The following is a 13474-nucleotide window of genomic DNA, read 5'->3' on the forward strand; positions in this document are numbered from 1 at the left end:
GGAGTAGCCATTAGGGAGTTCAAGGTGTCCAGCGAGTTCACTAACCTCTTAGACAGGAACTACGCTACGGGGTTTGAATACTTCGTATGGACGCGATCGAGCATTTTCATGAGGTGGATTTTAGCCCTATCAAGCTTAACATTGCAGCGGAGAGCTCTCTTCTCCAGACAAGCTATGAAGACATTAATGTTGAAGATGATGCTTCCACCCCGCCTGCTAATGACGAATAAAGCCTAGAGAGAATTCACCTAGTCTTTCATAAAAAGAAATTTGGGATTGCCTTATCTACTTCCTGTTTGTTTTTTTTTTTTTTAAGAAAGTGTCTATTTTTTTGGACCACTTTAAGTTTTTATAAGTACATTAATATGTCCATACTTTAGAATGAGTATTTATACAATTGCCTATGGGCTTGAATCATTAAAGGGTTTTTGGATGATGGTCGTCTACCCTTTTTATTTATGAACATGTTTTTGTCCATATTTAAATTACTTAGTCTTTTCTTTGTTGCCAATTTTAATTTCAAGTGTTTTTTGCCCATTGTTAGGACATCATTTTTAAGTTTGTGAAAGCTTTTCCTCGTCCTTAGACTTATTCTTGGAACTTTATTTGGCTATTCTTTTTATCCATATCTTGGATTATCCAATAGGTTGGACGTGTTGTTCATAAAAAGTGTCGCATGCATGCTTTTCTTCGTCCTTATTCTTTGTACGAGTGTACTGGGAGATTTTTGTTCCTCCCTTTGTACTTGATGCTATTGCCCTAGGTTTTATGGCAGTTTGCCTTTTCCTCATTTAGGGACGGCTTATAATGGTACATCTTCGTGTCCAGAGATTTTAAACGTCTTTAATTTCATACGGACGTTAATTTCACATAATCATAAACACTTAAGTTAGGAAATTCAAGCTACTTTATGTACAATAACTATACATAACATTGTCCATAGATGCCAAAGAACTTAGTACATAGCATCATCCAAATGCATTGTCCTTGCTAGTACTTAGTTCTTCTTTAGGGAATTCAAATTACTATATACGTAAAAGGACTTTGTTCATGACATCATCCATAGCACGCACCAGTAGCTAGTGCTTTTTATGGAATTCAAATACTTAGAAACATAAAATGCTGTTATAAAACATAAATATTGAAAGATAACATAAACAAACTACTAGTGATCACTAGTAATCTTTAATCTCATCCATCCTTACCTTCCCAACAAGTCCTCCTCACTAGTAGTACTTCCTCAAATGCTTCACATGTTCCATTCACTTGCCTATCACCAATTGAGAGTCTCCTTGGACAAGGATTGAATCTGCTGCAAGTGAATTAGTTAACTACAAGCCCTGAAGTAGGGCTTCATATTCTACTTCATTACTAGTTTTCTGGAACTGTAGATGGACTGCATACTCCTAATGATCTCCTTTTGGTGAGTGTAGAACTATCCCAATTCCTCCTGTATGCTGTGTGGACAAGCCATCTACATGGATGACCCACTTCTTTGCCCCCTGTTCCTCATTGTGCTGCTCCCTGGAAGGAGTGAATTTAGCAATGAAATATGCTAGGACTTGAGCTTTTATTGCATCTCTTACTTTGTAGTGCACCTCAAATTCACTAAGTTCCACTACCCACTAGATCAGTCATCCAGCGGCCTCCTACTTGTTAATGGTCTTCTTTAATGGGTGATCTGTTAAAACGTTGATTACATGAGCTTGAAAATAAGGCCTAAGTTTTCTTGCTGCTGTCACCAACGAAAATGAAGTTTTTCCATGGGCGGATATCGTCCTTAAGCTCCCTTTAAAGCTTTGCTGGTGTAGTAGACGGGTTTTTGTACTTTTCCTTCCTCCCTAATCAACGCTAAACTTACTGCATGGGGAGACACCACTAGATAGAGATACAACACTTCTTCTGGCTTGGAGGGGCTCAGTAATGGAGTTGAAGCAACACAAGCCTTCAAATCTTCAAACACTTGTTGGGATTCATTTGTCCATTCAAATACCTTCCTTAATACTCTAAAAAACAATAAACACTTGTCAGTAGCTTTTGAAACGAACCTGTTAAGGGCAGCTACATGTCCAGTAAGGCTCTGGACATCCTTGATATTCTTCGGGGGCTCCATGTTCAATATTGCCAGGATTTTATCAAGGTTTGCTTCAATCCCTCTCTATGAAACCATAAAGCTGAGAAATTTCCCTGATACAACTCTAAAAGCACATTTACTTGGATTCACCTTCATCCTATATCGCCTAAGTGTATCAAAAGTTTCTTGGAGGTCGTCCAAATATTATGTCTCCTTAGTACTCTTGACCAACATGTTGTCCATGTACACTTCAACGTTTCACCCAATTTGTGGACGAAACATGTGGTTGACTAACCTTTGGTAGGTAGCTCCTGCATTTTTCAAACCAAATGGCATTACTTTGTAACAAAATAAACCTTAGCTTGTGATGAAGGATGTTTTCTCCTGGTCTGCCTCATCCATCTTGATCTGATTGTACCTTGAGAATGCATCCATGAAACTTAATAGCTGGTGTCTAGCTGTTGAGTCTACCAATTGATCGAATGCATGGAAAAGGATTGCTATCCTTGGGACATGCTTTGTTTAAATCTGTGAAATCCACACACATTCTCCACTTGCCATTTGCCTTTTTGACCATTACTACGTTAGCTAGCCAATTAGGGTAGTAAACTTTGCAGATAAACTTTGCAGTGACTAACTTATGAACTTTTTCTTTGATGGCATTATCTCATTCTAGGGCGAACACTCTCTTCTTCTGACAAACATGCTTATAGGACGGAGACACATTTAAATGATGGAGTAATCACATTTGGGTCAATCCCAGGCATGTCTTCATGGCTCCAAGCAAAAACATTTGTGTTTCTTTTAAGGAATCCAATGAGGTCCTGCTTCATCTTCTCCTCCATACTCGTCCCAATTCTGCCAAACTTCTCTGGGTTGGACTCATATAGTGGTACATCTTTCAATAATTCGATTGGGTCAGCCAACATTCTTTTTTCTTCAATGTTCATTGTCTACATCTGCTCGTCCATGCCCAGCATTGCTAAGTAACATTCTCTAGAAGCTAGCAGATCTCCCTACTTCGCCAATGCCATACTGTGTTGGAAACTTGACTGACAAGTGGAAGGTAGACGTTGCAGCCCTCCAGCTATTCAAGATTGGTCATCCAATGATGACATTATATAAGGATGAATAGTCTACAACAAGGAAATTTACTTCCTTATTGATTTATCGTGGTAAGAGCCAACCACAACCGGCAGGGAGATGGTGCCTACTGGAAGAACCTTCATTCCTCCAAAGCCGATCAATGGCACATTCATTGAACGAAGTAACTCTTTATTAATTTTCATTTGCTGGAAGGCTGGATAGTAGAGGATATCTACTGAACTCCCATTGGCTATTAGCACCCTTTTAGCTGTATAATTTGCAATTGTCAAAGTAATGACAATCACATCATCATGGGGATGGTGCAGTTGTCTTATATCTTCGTCTATGAAAATAATGGCTGGCACTTTATCTTTGATCATCCTTGGTGGTCGCCTAGATATCTGAACATTTTAGCTTTCTTTGGATGAGAGCCTTGCTCTGGATGGTTTATATATCCATTGTCCAGCCGTTCACCTTTCTTCTTTTTCTTTGCAATAATTGTGTCTTCTGGGTTCATAAAACTCTGGGCTTAACGTATTAAATCAGCCATCGTCTACGGCTTTTGATCATACAGCTTATGGATGAACAAGTTTGAACTAACTCCATTGTAGAAGGCTGCTAAGAGGATCTTGTCATCCATCTCATCCACTAATAGGGCTTCTTTGTTAAAATGACTGATAAAAGAACGCGGACTCTTGTTCTCTCCTTGCTCTATGCTTAACAAGCTGGATGAGGAACATTTTCATCTATGTCTACCTACGAAGTTGTTAATGAATAACTTCCTTAACTCCTAGAATGAAGTTATGGTGTTTAGTGGTAACTTACCAAACCATACCCTGGCTGGTCCTTTCAACGTGGTAGGAAAGGCTCTACACATAATATCATCTGGAACACATTGGAGATGCATAGTCACCTTGAATGTGGCAATGTGATTGCAAGGATCATGCGTCCCATCATATGAGTCTAGGGTAGGCATTTTGAACTTGGAAGGCAAGGGATGACTTGTGATGGACGCAATAAAGGGGGAGTCAATCCTGTGGACGAGATCATCCACATGGTTTGCTCTCCTCATGGAATCCTTCATCTCTTCCATGGCTCTTTTCATCTAGTCCATCTCTTTCTCCAAATGTGATACCCTACAAGTGATGGTACCCCTGGACTGGTCTCCTTTAGCATTATTCTCAGCACCTTCATTTCTTGAATTTTGGCCTCATTCTCCACCATGTTGTTGACGTTGTCTGTTAACTTCTCTAGTTAAATCTTGGTTTTGTTGTGTCAGTTCTGTCATCGCTGCTACCATGGACTGTAACTGTTATTGGACAGTCATAGGGGGTGTTGCATAATATGGGTGACTGGAGGCGTTTCCACTCTCCTGGTGTCCTGGACTAGTGGCCTTGACCTAGTCCAAACCATGCAACCTTTTTGTCTTAGAAAGTAGAAAAGTTAGTGCTTAAAACATTTTTAACTTGCTTTTTTCCACAGACAGCACCAACTAATGATGCACAAAAATTAGTTGGCTAAAATACTTTGGGCTATGGTAATGGCTGTAAGTCCTGAAAAGAAAGAAAGAATTGTCAAAGGTGACCGGTGTGACCTAGCCAAGAACCTTCTGACGGTTAAGTCAGTTTTCTCCCTAGAACACAAGGATGAAAATAGTGAATTGTAAGAACTTACCCTGGATAAATGAAGTTTTCTCCTTTTATAGAGAGTTAGAAGTGGGGCTACTTGTTTGGATCCATTATCATCATGGATGATGTGGGCGGTTAATGGAGAAAATGGGTTATATGGAGCGAAGTCTGAGGAGTCCATTCCACGTATTAAGAGTAATATGTCATGGTTTAATTATAAGGAACTTTTGGAGAATTCTTCCTAGGATTTATTAAGTATAATCTAGTCGTCCATGTATCTAGATGTCCATGGAGGACTTCCTTCAAGCTGAATCATCTTCTTAAAATCTCTAGACGAGCATTGTTCACTCATTCTGTCATTCTTTGATTGCTCTCTTTGGACATGGTCAGGTCAAGGACGACAGCCAAGGACAGGTTAACCTTAATTGATCCCCATCAGTTGCCCCTTGTCCTCCTGTTGTCTATCATAATTGCTTTGATTTATGATAATTTGATTTTTTTTTTAACCTGGACCTCACCCTTGATGTTGACACGTGGCGTAATCTCGAAGTTCACTTGTCGTGTCGTTTCATTCTTCGAGGGAGGTGCCACATGGCTCCTTTTGGTTGGTTACGTCGTTTCAGTGACTGGGTCTGTCACCTATAAATAGTGGAATTCCTCTCCTACCCCATCACATTTTTTATATTTTCTCCTCTGACCTTTATTCTCCAGTGCCTCGTCTAGGAGTTTTCTTCCGTCCTTAGTCATCCTTGTTTAGATCCAAGTATCCTCTTCTTCTCGTCTCTAGGTTTTTCTTTAGTTTTTCAAAATTTCTAAAATCATTGTATCTTTGTCTAGCAATAGTGATGATAGGGAGATAGACGAATACCATAATAGTAGCTTTAATGGTAGTAGTACTAATAGTAGTAGTAACAGTAGTAGTGGGGGAAACACCATGGACGAGCAATACGCGTCTGGATTCCTAGAGTTCCTTTGGAGGCATTCCAAGAGGATATGAGGATAAGGATGGCCTCTAGGTCACTTGCTGGTGTTAGGATTACTGCCCTTAAATCCTATTGTATGATGCTATGTATGATATTATGTATGACATTATGTATGACATGATGTATGACTTAATATTGTGATTGATAAAGTTGTTTTATTATTATCTAAAATAATGGTAACATGAATATGGGACATTATCATATAGTCCATGAGATGCATTGTATGTGATTTATGTGAAAAGTCACAGAAGATGTAAATCACAAGTTCTTTGTAAACTCAAAATTAATAGTTCGTAGTCGGTGATGAAATTGGGCATTTCATCTGCGAAGACTATAACGTGTCAACTACGATGATTTGTCTTGATCATGGAAGTGGAAACTTCTAGTTGATATGTTATATGTTTTAAGAGTTAAAACATATTGAACAGGACCGCTGTGAGATTTGTTATTCTTCTAACGACTGTCAAATGAATAATAAATCTCACGACTTCTATTTGCATGAACTCTTAATCCTGAGAGAATAATGGACCTGATCATGAAGTGTAGGTTGCTTTGATATATCAGGAGTGAGATCTGAAGTGATGGTCAAAACCTCAGTATGTTGGGCAGCCACATTTAGTGTTGATGGAATATATATTCTCAAGATGGAATTCATAGTCTCTTGATGGAGATATAAAATATTCCCTTGAGATAAGTTTAATGGTTCAGTTATTCAGAGAGTTAGGCCTAACCACTTTAGTAAGAAATTGCTAAAGTATATATTTATGAAATTGGATTTCATAAATATATAATGAATAACTTTAAAGAATTAAACCGGGTACTCAAGGATAAGATGTAGTAATTTACAAAGTGGCAGTCTACGTTTATGACTTTGTGTTACTACGAATATTTTATGAAGGGGTTACGTGTATAATAAAGTCTTGGGATATAATTTATTAATAAGGCCTAGAGTGCAATTATATTTATATAGTGGTATTAAATATAATTAATGGTAACTTTGGACTTGTCAAGAGTTGACGGAAAAGCCCAAGGCCCATTGGAGCTAGTGTCTTATTGGTCCATTTTGGTCCCACTCCAAGCCACACACTAAAGCCCAATTGGAAAAGCCCAATAGGCCAGCCCAATTAGATAATCAGTTAGTTATAAAGGGAGAAACATACATAATTTTTATTAAGAAAAAATTAGAAAAGAAAAAGACACGGTGTGTGAGAGAGTGTGAGACACACTTTCATTCTCCCTTTGAAAAACTGATTGAGAGACCACACATCTTGGGCGTAAAGTGGAATTGGAGTGAAGATTAAAAGTGTTCCCAAGTGCTTCTAATCTTTGTTTTTAATTTCTCCACACCAAGGTACGCCATCTTGTTCTTAAATTCTCAAATTTATGTTGTGCACGTTATCAATCATGAATGAAATAGACCCTAGTTCGTCGCTTCCGCTGTGGGTTTTGCATGAGATGCAAAACCAGAATTTTTCCTTCAGTTGGTACATCCACCAATGCCCCCTTGTCTGCCTCTTCAAGTGAAGTAGAGACTGTGCAGTAGGCATCCCTTCCAAGACTGATGAGAAAAACCTTACTTCCCTTAGAAGTTGGTACCAGATCCCTAATGACCTTAATCCTCGTTTGGCAATCCATGGTGAATGGTGCAGTCATCCTCATGTTGGGATAGGTATATATGAGGCTTACCTTTTAAGGGGCTCAGGTTGCCTCTTAATGCTTTCGCCAAAGAAATACTCCATAGATTAGGTGTAGGAATTAACCAACTTACCCCAAATGCGTGGAGGCTTATCATCTATATGTAGCTTTTGTGGAGTGAAGTATTTGATGGGAACCGTCCTCTCACTGTGGACGAGTTTCTATACTGTTATAAACCCTCTGAAATTAGTCAATCCCTAGGTTTTTATCAATTCTCAGTTAGCAGTTCAAACTTTAGATTAGTCAAGTCCCTCCCCACGTCTGATAGGAATTGGAAGGCGGAGTTCTTCTTCGTATGCCCTTTTTCACTACTTATTTCATTTATTTTGTTGTACTTATTTAACCTTCTCTCTTTTTTTTTCTTTTTTTTTTAAGTTGTAAGACGACCTTCCTTGAGTAGGTTCTTCCTTGAGCGAGTCCAAAAAGCTCATTTTTTTACTAACAAAGGTTTCCATTCTTTGGTTGCCTTACGTCGTCTTGCCACTTGGAATTTAGGGCTTGCACCAACTGAGGAAGTGTTGGCCCACGAGCTTACTACGCATAGATGTGAGTTTCTTACTTTACATCTATACTATTTACTTTGTCAAAACTCTAACATTTTTCTTCTTTGCAAGAATGGCAACCATGAAAGAAAATAAGGGAAGGGTTTGGCTGAGGAGGAAACTATGCAAGAAGAGGAAATTCATTCTCAGTCTCGTCCAGCTACGGGGGACAAAAGGAGGACACTGTCTAAGATGATAGACATGGGGAGTCTTCCAAGTCGTTGAAGTCACAAAAAGGCAAAGCATAGGTCATCCAAATCTAGGGATGTTAGGCCCGGCTCTATCGTCCCTCCTCCTCCTACTAAACAGCCGTCCATACAAATCCTTGACTTAGACTCGCCCAATCCTCCTAAATCCACCCTGTCCAAACCTCCCAGTTGTTGGGAAATCTGGTTTTGTATCTCATACAAAATACACAGCGAAAGCAACAGACATGGATCTATTTCATTTATGATTGATAACATGCACTATGTAAATTTCAGAATTTAAGAACAAGATAGCATACCTTGGTGTGGTGAAATTCAAAACAAAAGTTTAGAAGTACTTGGGAACACATTTAATCTTCACTCCAATTCCACTTTACACCCAAGAAGTGTGGTCTCTCAATCAGTTTCCAAGGGAGAATAAAAGAGTGGCTTCACTCACACATACACACCATTTCATAATGATGTTTCTCTTATAAAAAATTTTGTATGTTTCTCCCTTTATATCTAACTAATTATCTAATTGGGCTGGCCTATTGAGCCTTTCCAATTGGGTTTTAGTGTGTGGCTTGGAGTGGGACCAAAAGAGACCAACAAGACATTATCTCCAATGGGCTTTGGGCTTTTCTGTTAACTCCTGACAAGTCCAAAGTTACCATTAATTATATTTAATACCACTATCTAAATATAATTGCACTCTAGGCCTTATTAATAAATTATATCCCAAGACTTTATTGTACACGCAACCCCTTCATAAAATATTCGTAGTAATACCAAGTCATGATTATAGACTGCCACTTTGAAAATTACTACACCTTAATTCCTTGAGTACTCAGTTTAATCCTTTAAGTTATTCATCATATATTTATGAAATCCAATTCCATAAATATATACTTTAGTAACTCCTTACTAAAGTGGTTAGGCCTAACACTCTGAATAACCAAACCCATTAAACTTATCTCAAGGGAATATTTTATATCTCTGTTAAGAGACTATGAATTCCATCTTGAAAATATATGTTCCATCAACACTAAATGTGGATGCCCAACATACTGAGGTTTTGATCATGACTTAGATTTCACTCCTGATATATCAAAACAACCTACACTCCATGATCAGGTCCATTATCCTCTCAAGATTAAGAGTTCATGTAAATAGAAGTCATGAGTTTATTATTCATTTAATAGTTGTTAGGATAATAATAAATCTCACAGCGGTCTAGTTCAATATGTTTTAACTCTTAAAACATATCAACATACCAAATAGAAATCTCCATTTCCAAGATCAAGAAAAACTATCTTAGTTGATATGTTATAGTCTTCCTAGATGAAATGTTAGGATTAGTGCTCTTGAATCCTATTGTATGATGCTATGTATGTTATTATGTATGACATTATGTATGACTTAATATTGTATTTAATAAAGTTGTTTTATTATTATCTGAAATAATGGTAACATGAATATTGGGACATTATCATATAGTCCATGAGATGCATAGTATGTGATTTATGTGAAAAGTCATAGAAGATATAAATCACAAGTTCTTTGTAAACTCAGAATTGTAGTTCGTAGTCGGTGATGGAATTGGGCTTTTCATCTGCGAAGACTATAACATATCAACTAAGATGATTTGTCTTGATCATAGAAATGGAGATTTCTAGTTGGTATGTTGATATGTTTTAAGAGTTAAATCATATTGAACTAGACCGGTGTGAGATTTATTATTTTCCTAACGACTGTCAAATGAATAATAAACTCACGACTTATATTTGCATGAACTCTTAATCCTGAGAGAATAATGGACTTGATCATGAAGTGTGGGTTGCTTTAATATATCAGGAGTGAGGTCTAAAGAAACGATCAAAACCTCAGTATGTTGGGTAACCACATTTAGTGTTGATGGAACATATATTCTCAAGATGGAATTCATAGTCTCTTAACGGAGATACAAAATATTCCCTTGAGATAAGTTTAATGGTTTTGTTATTCAGAATATTAGGCCTAACTACTTTAGTAAATTGATGCTAGAGTATATATTTATGAAATTAGATTTCATAAATATATGATAAATAACTTAAAGGATTAAACCGGGTACTCAAGGATAAGATGTAGTAATTTACAAAGTGGCAGTCTACATTCATGACTTTGTATTACTATGAATATTTTATGAAGGGGTTGCATGTACAATAAAGTCTTGGGATATAATTTATAGATAAGACCTAGAGTGCAACTATATTTATATAGTGGTATTAAATATAGTTAATGGTAACTTTAGATTTGTCAAGAGTTGACAGAAAAGCCCAAGGCCCATTGGAGCTAGTGTCTTATTGGTCCCTTTTGGTCCCACTGCAAGCCACATACTAAAACCCAATTGGAAAGGTCCAAAAGGCCAGTCCAATTAGATAATCAGTTAGATACAAAGATAGAAACATACAGAAATTTCTGTAGAGAATTCTTGAATTGAGAGAACACTATTGTGAAATGGTGTGTGTGTGAGAGTGAGACACTCTAACATTCTCCTTTATAAACTGATTGAGAGACCACACATCTTGGGCGTAAAGTGGAATTGGAGTGAAGATTGAAAGTGTTCCTGAGAACTTCTGATCTCTGGTTTTGAATTTCATCGCTCCAAGGTACGCTCTCTTGTTCTTTAATTCTAAAACTTACATAGTGCATGTTATCGATTGTGAATGAAGTAGATCCATTAATGTTCCGCTGCATATGTTTTATATGAACTACAAACCATGTTTAATCCTATTATCTTGCATGAAATGCCCAATTTCATCACCGACTACGAACTGCAATTCTGAGTTTACAAAGAACTTGTGATTTATATCTTTTGTGACTAAATCACATAAATCACATACTATGCATCTCATTGTGAAATAGTGTGTAGGTATGTGTGAAGCCACTCAATTATTCTCCTTTGGAAATTGATTGAGAGACCACACTTCTTGGGCGTAAAGTGGAATTGGAGTGAAGACTAAAAGTGTTCCCAAGTACTTCTAATCTTTTGTTTTGAATTTCACCACACCAAGGTAAGCTTTCTTGTTCTTAAATTCTGAAATTTATGTAGTGCATATTATCAATCATGAATGAAATAGATCATTGTTTGTTGCTTCCGCTATGTGTTTTGTATGAGATACAAAACTAGATTTTCCAACAATTGATATCAGAGCTAGGTTTTCATATCATGCTTGTATAACATGTGATTGAATTTAAGAATCAAAGAAAATCATTTTCTTGGTGTTATGGGATTCTTGAATCTGCAGTGATTGTTCTATATAATCACGTTTATAGGATTTTTGATTTCATAATTCATTTTAAGAGAAAGTGATTGACTTTGCATTGATGTGAAGTGAATTTCTTTTAATGTGGAATTTTGTCTTTAAAAGAATTTCACTTGGCCATAGACTTCTAGATGGTGTTGTTATATAATCGTCAAGATAGAAGTTTAAAACTTAACGGTTTAAACCAAGGCACTGTTTCGGAATAGATTTCTTGTTGATCTTGTTATCTTGAAGGAAGTGATATAAGGATTCAATTCTTAACTTCATGATGAATAACGTCAATGATATATTGTGGCTTGGATACATCAATGTTAGCAATATATAGCAAGCATTAGCTATTGAGTAACAGTTATATAACTGTCATGTCCGTTACTTTTGTCAATGCACCGCTTGGTCTATTCTTGCACCGCTTCGACTACATTGCATGGCTTGAACTTCATTGCACCACTTGGCCATCTTATAAACATGAGATAATTGCATGTTAATTGTCTTGGATGTATATATGGGTTGATATGTAAACAGTTTATAAAGGATTCTAACAATCCGTATATTATATATAATGTAATAATCATATATTACATGTAATAATCCATATATTATATTATATATCATGTAATATGGGTTTATATTACATTATATATCTATATATATATATATATATATATATATATATATTAATGCTAGGATTAAAGTATTCATTTTATGAATTTATTCCTAATGAGATTAGGATTATGTTTTCAAGGGTTACTAGCATTATTATGGTTCTTGATCTTAAAAACCTTTAATTTAAAATATCTAATGGGAGAGAGATACAAGGGTTGGATCTCATGGCCTCCATTGTCGGTTTATAGTAGTATGATTAAGCACCTCGCCTTAGCGTATATGCCTTGCTCCCTTCGGGGGGTGTCTAATTCATGGTACTACAGAATAAGCTTCTTAATGATGGATGATATGTGTTTTTACATTAAGGACGACCACGCTACCATGGAGTTACTTAATGACTCACATAGAATTCAATCAACGGTGTACACTAGATTGAGTTTAATGTTAACCTCTCTTCGGAGCTATGTCATTATTACTTAGAGCCTAAAGGAAATAGAGCATGTTATTAGTGTTTGATAAAAGTTATCATGATAGCACTAATAATGAGAATAGTTCTCAATCAATCATAGTGTTTATAATTTACTTGCTTCCAAGGAATTTTAAAAATGGGATTGGGATGTCGTTGCATATTTTATATTATGGTTTTATTAAGGTTCCATACTATATGTTCGTATGCTAAACTGATAATGTCTAGTTTACTAATTATATTCATGTTTATTATTTTCAGATTTAAAATCATGGCATCATTTAGCCCACTCATTGCTATTCTTAATCAAAACAAACTGACTAGATCCAATAATGTTGACTGTAAAAGAAATTTGGACATTGTTCTTACTGCTAAAGAGCACAAATATGTGCTTACTCAACCATGTCCTAGTTTTCTATCATTAGATGGTCCTCTTGAGGAAAAACAGCAATACGATCTTTGGCAGAAATCTAATGAGATGGCTAATTGCTATATGTTATGATGTGTGCCCTTAAATCCTATTGTATGATGCTATGTATGACATTATGTATGACTTAATATTTTGTTTAATAAAGTTGTTTTATTATTATCTAAAATAATGGTAACATGAATATTGAGACATTATCATATAGTCCATGAGATGCATAGTATGTGATTTATGTGAAAAGATATAGAAGATATAAATCACAAATTCTTTGTAAACTCAAAATTGTAGTTCATAGTCGGTGATGAAATTGGGCATTTCATCTACAAAGACTATAACATATCGACTAAGATGATTTGTCTTCATCATGGAAGTGTAGACTTCTAGTTAATATGTTGATATGTTTTAAGAGTTAAGACATATAGAATTGGACCGCTATGAGATTTATTATTCTCCTAATGATTGTCAAATGAATAATAA

Source organism: Castanea sativa, chromosome 8 (genome assembly GCF_040712315.1).
Source record: "Castanea sativa cultivar Marrone di Chiusa Pesio chromosome 8, ASM4071231v1".
NCBI classification, from domain to species: domain Eukaryota; kingdom Viridiplantae; phylum Streptophyta; class Magnoliopsida; order Fagales; family Fagaceae; genus Castanea; species Castanea sativa.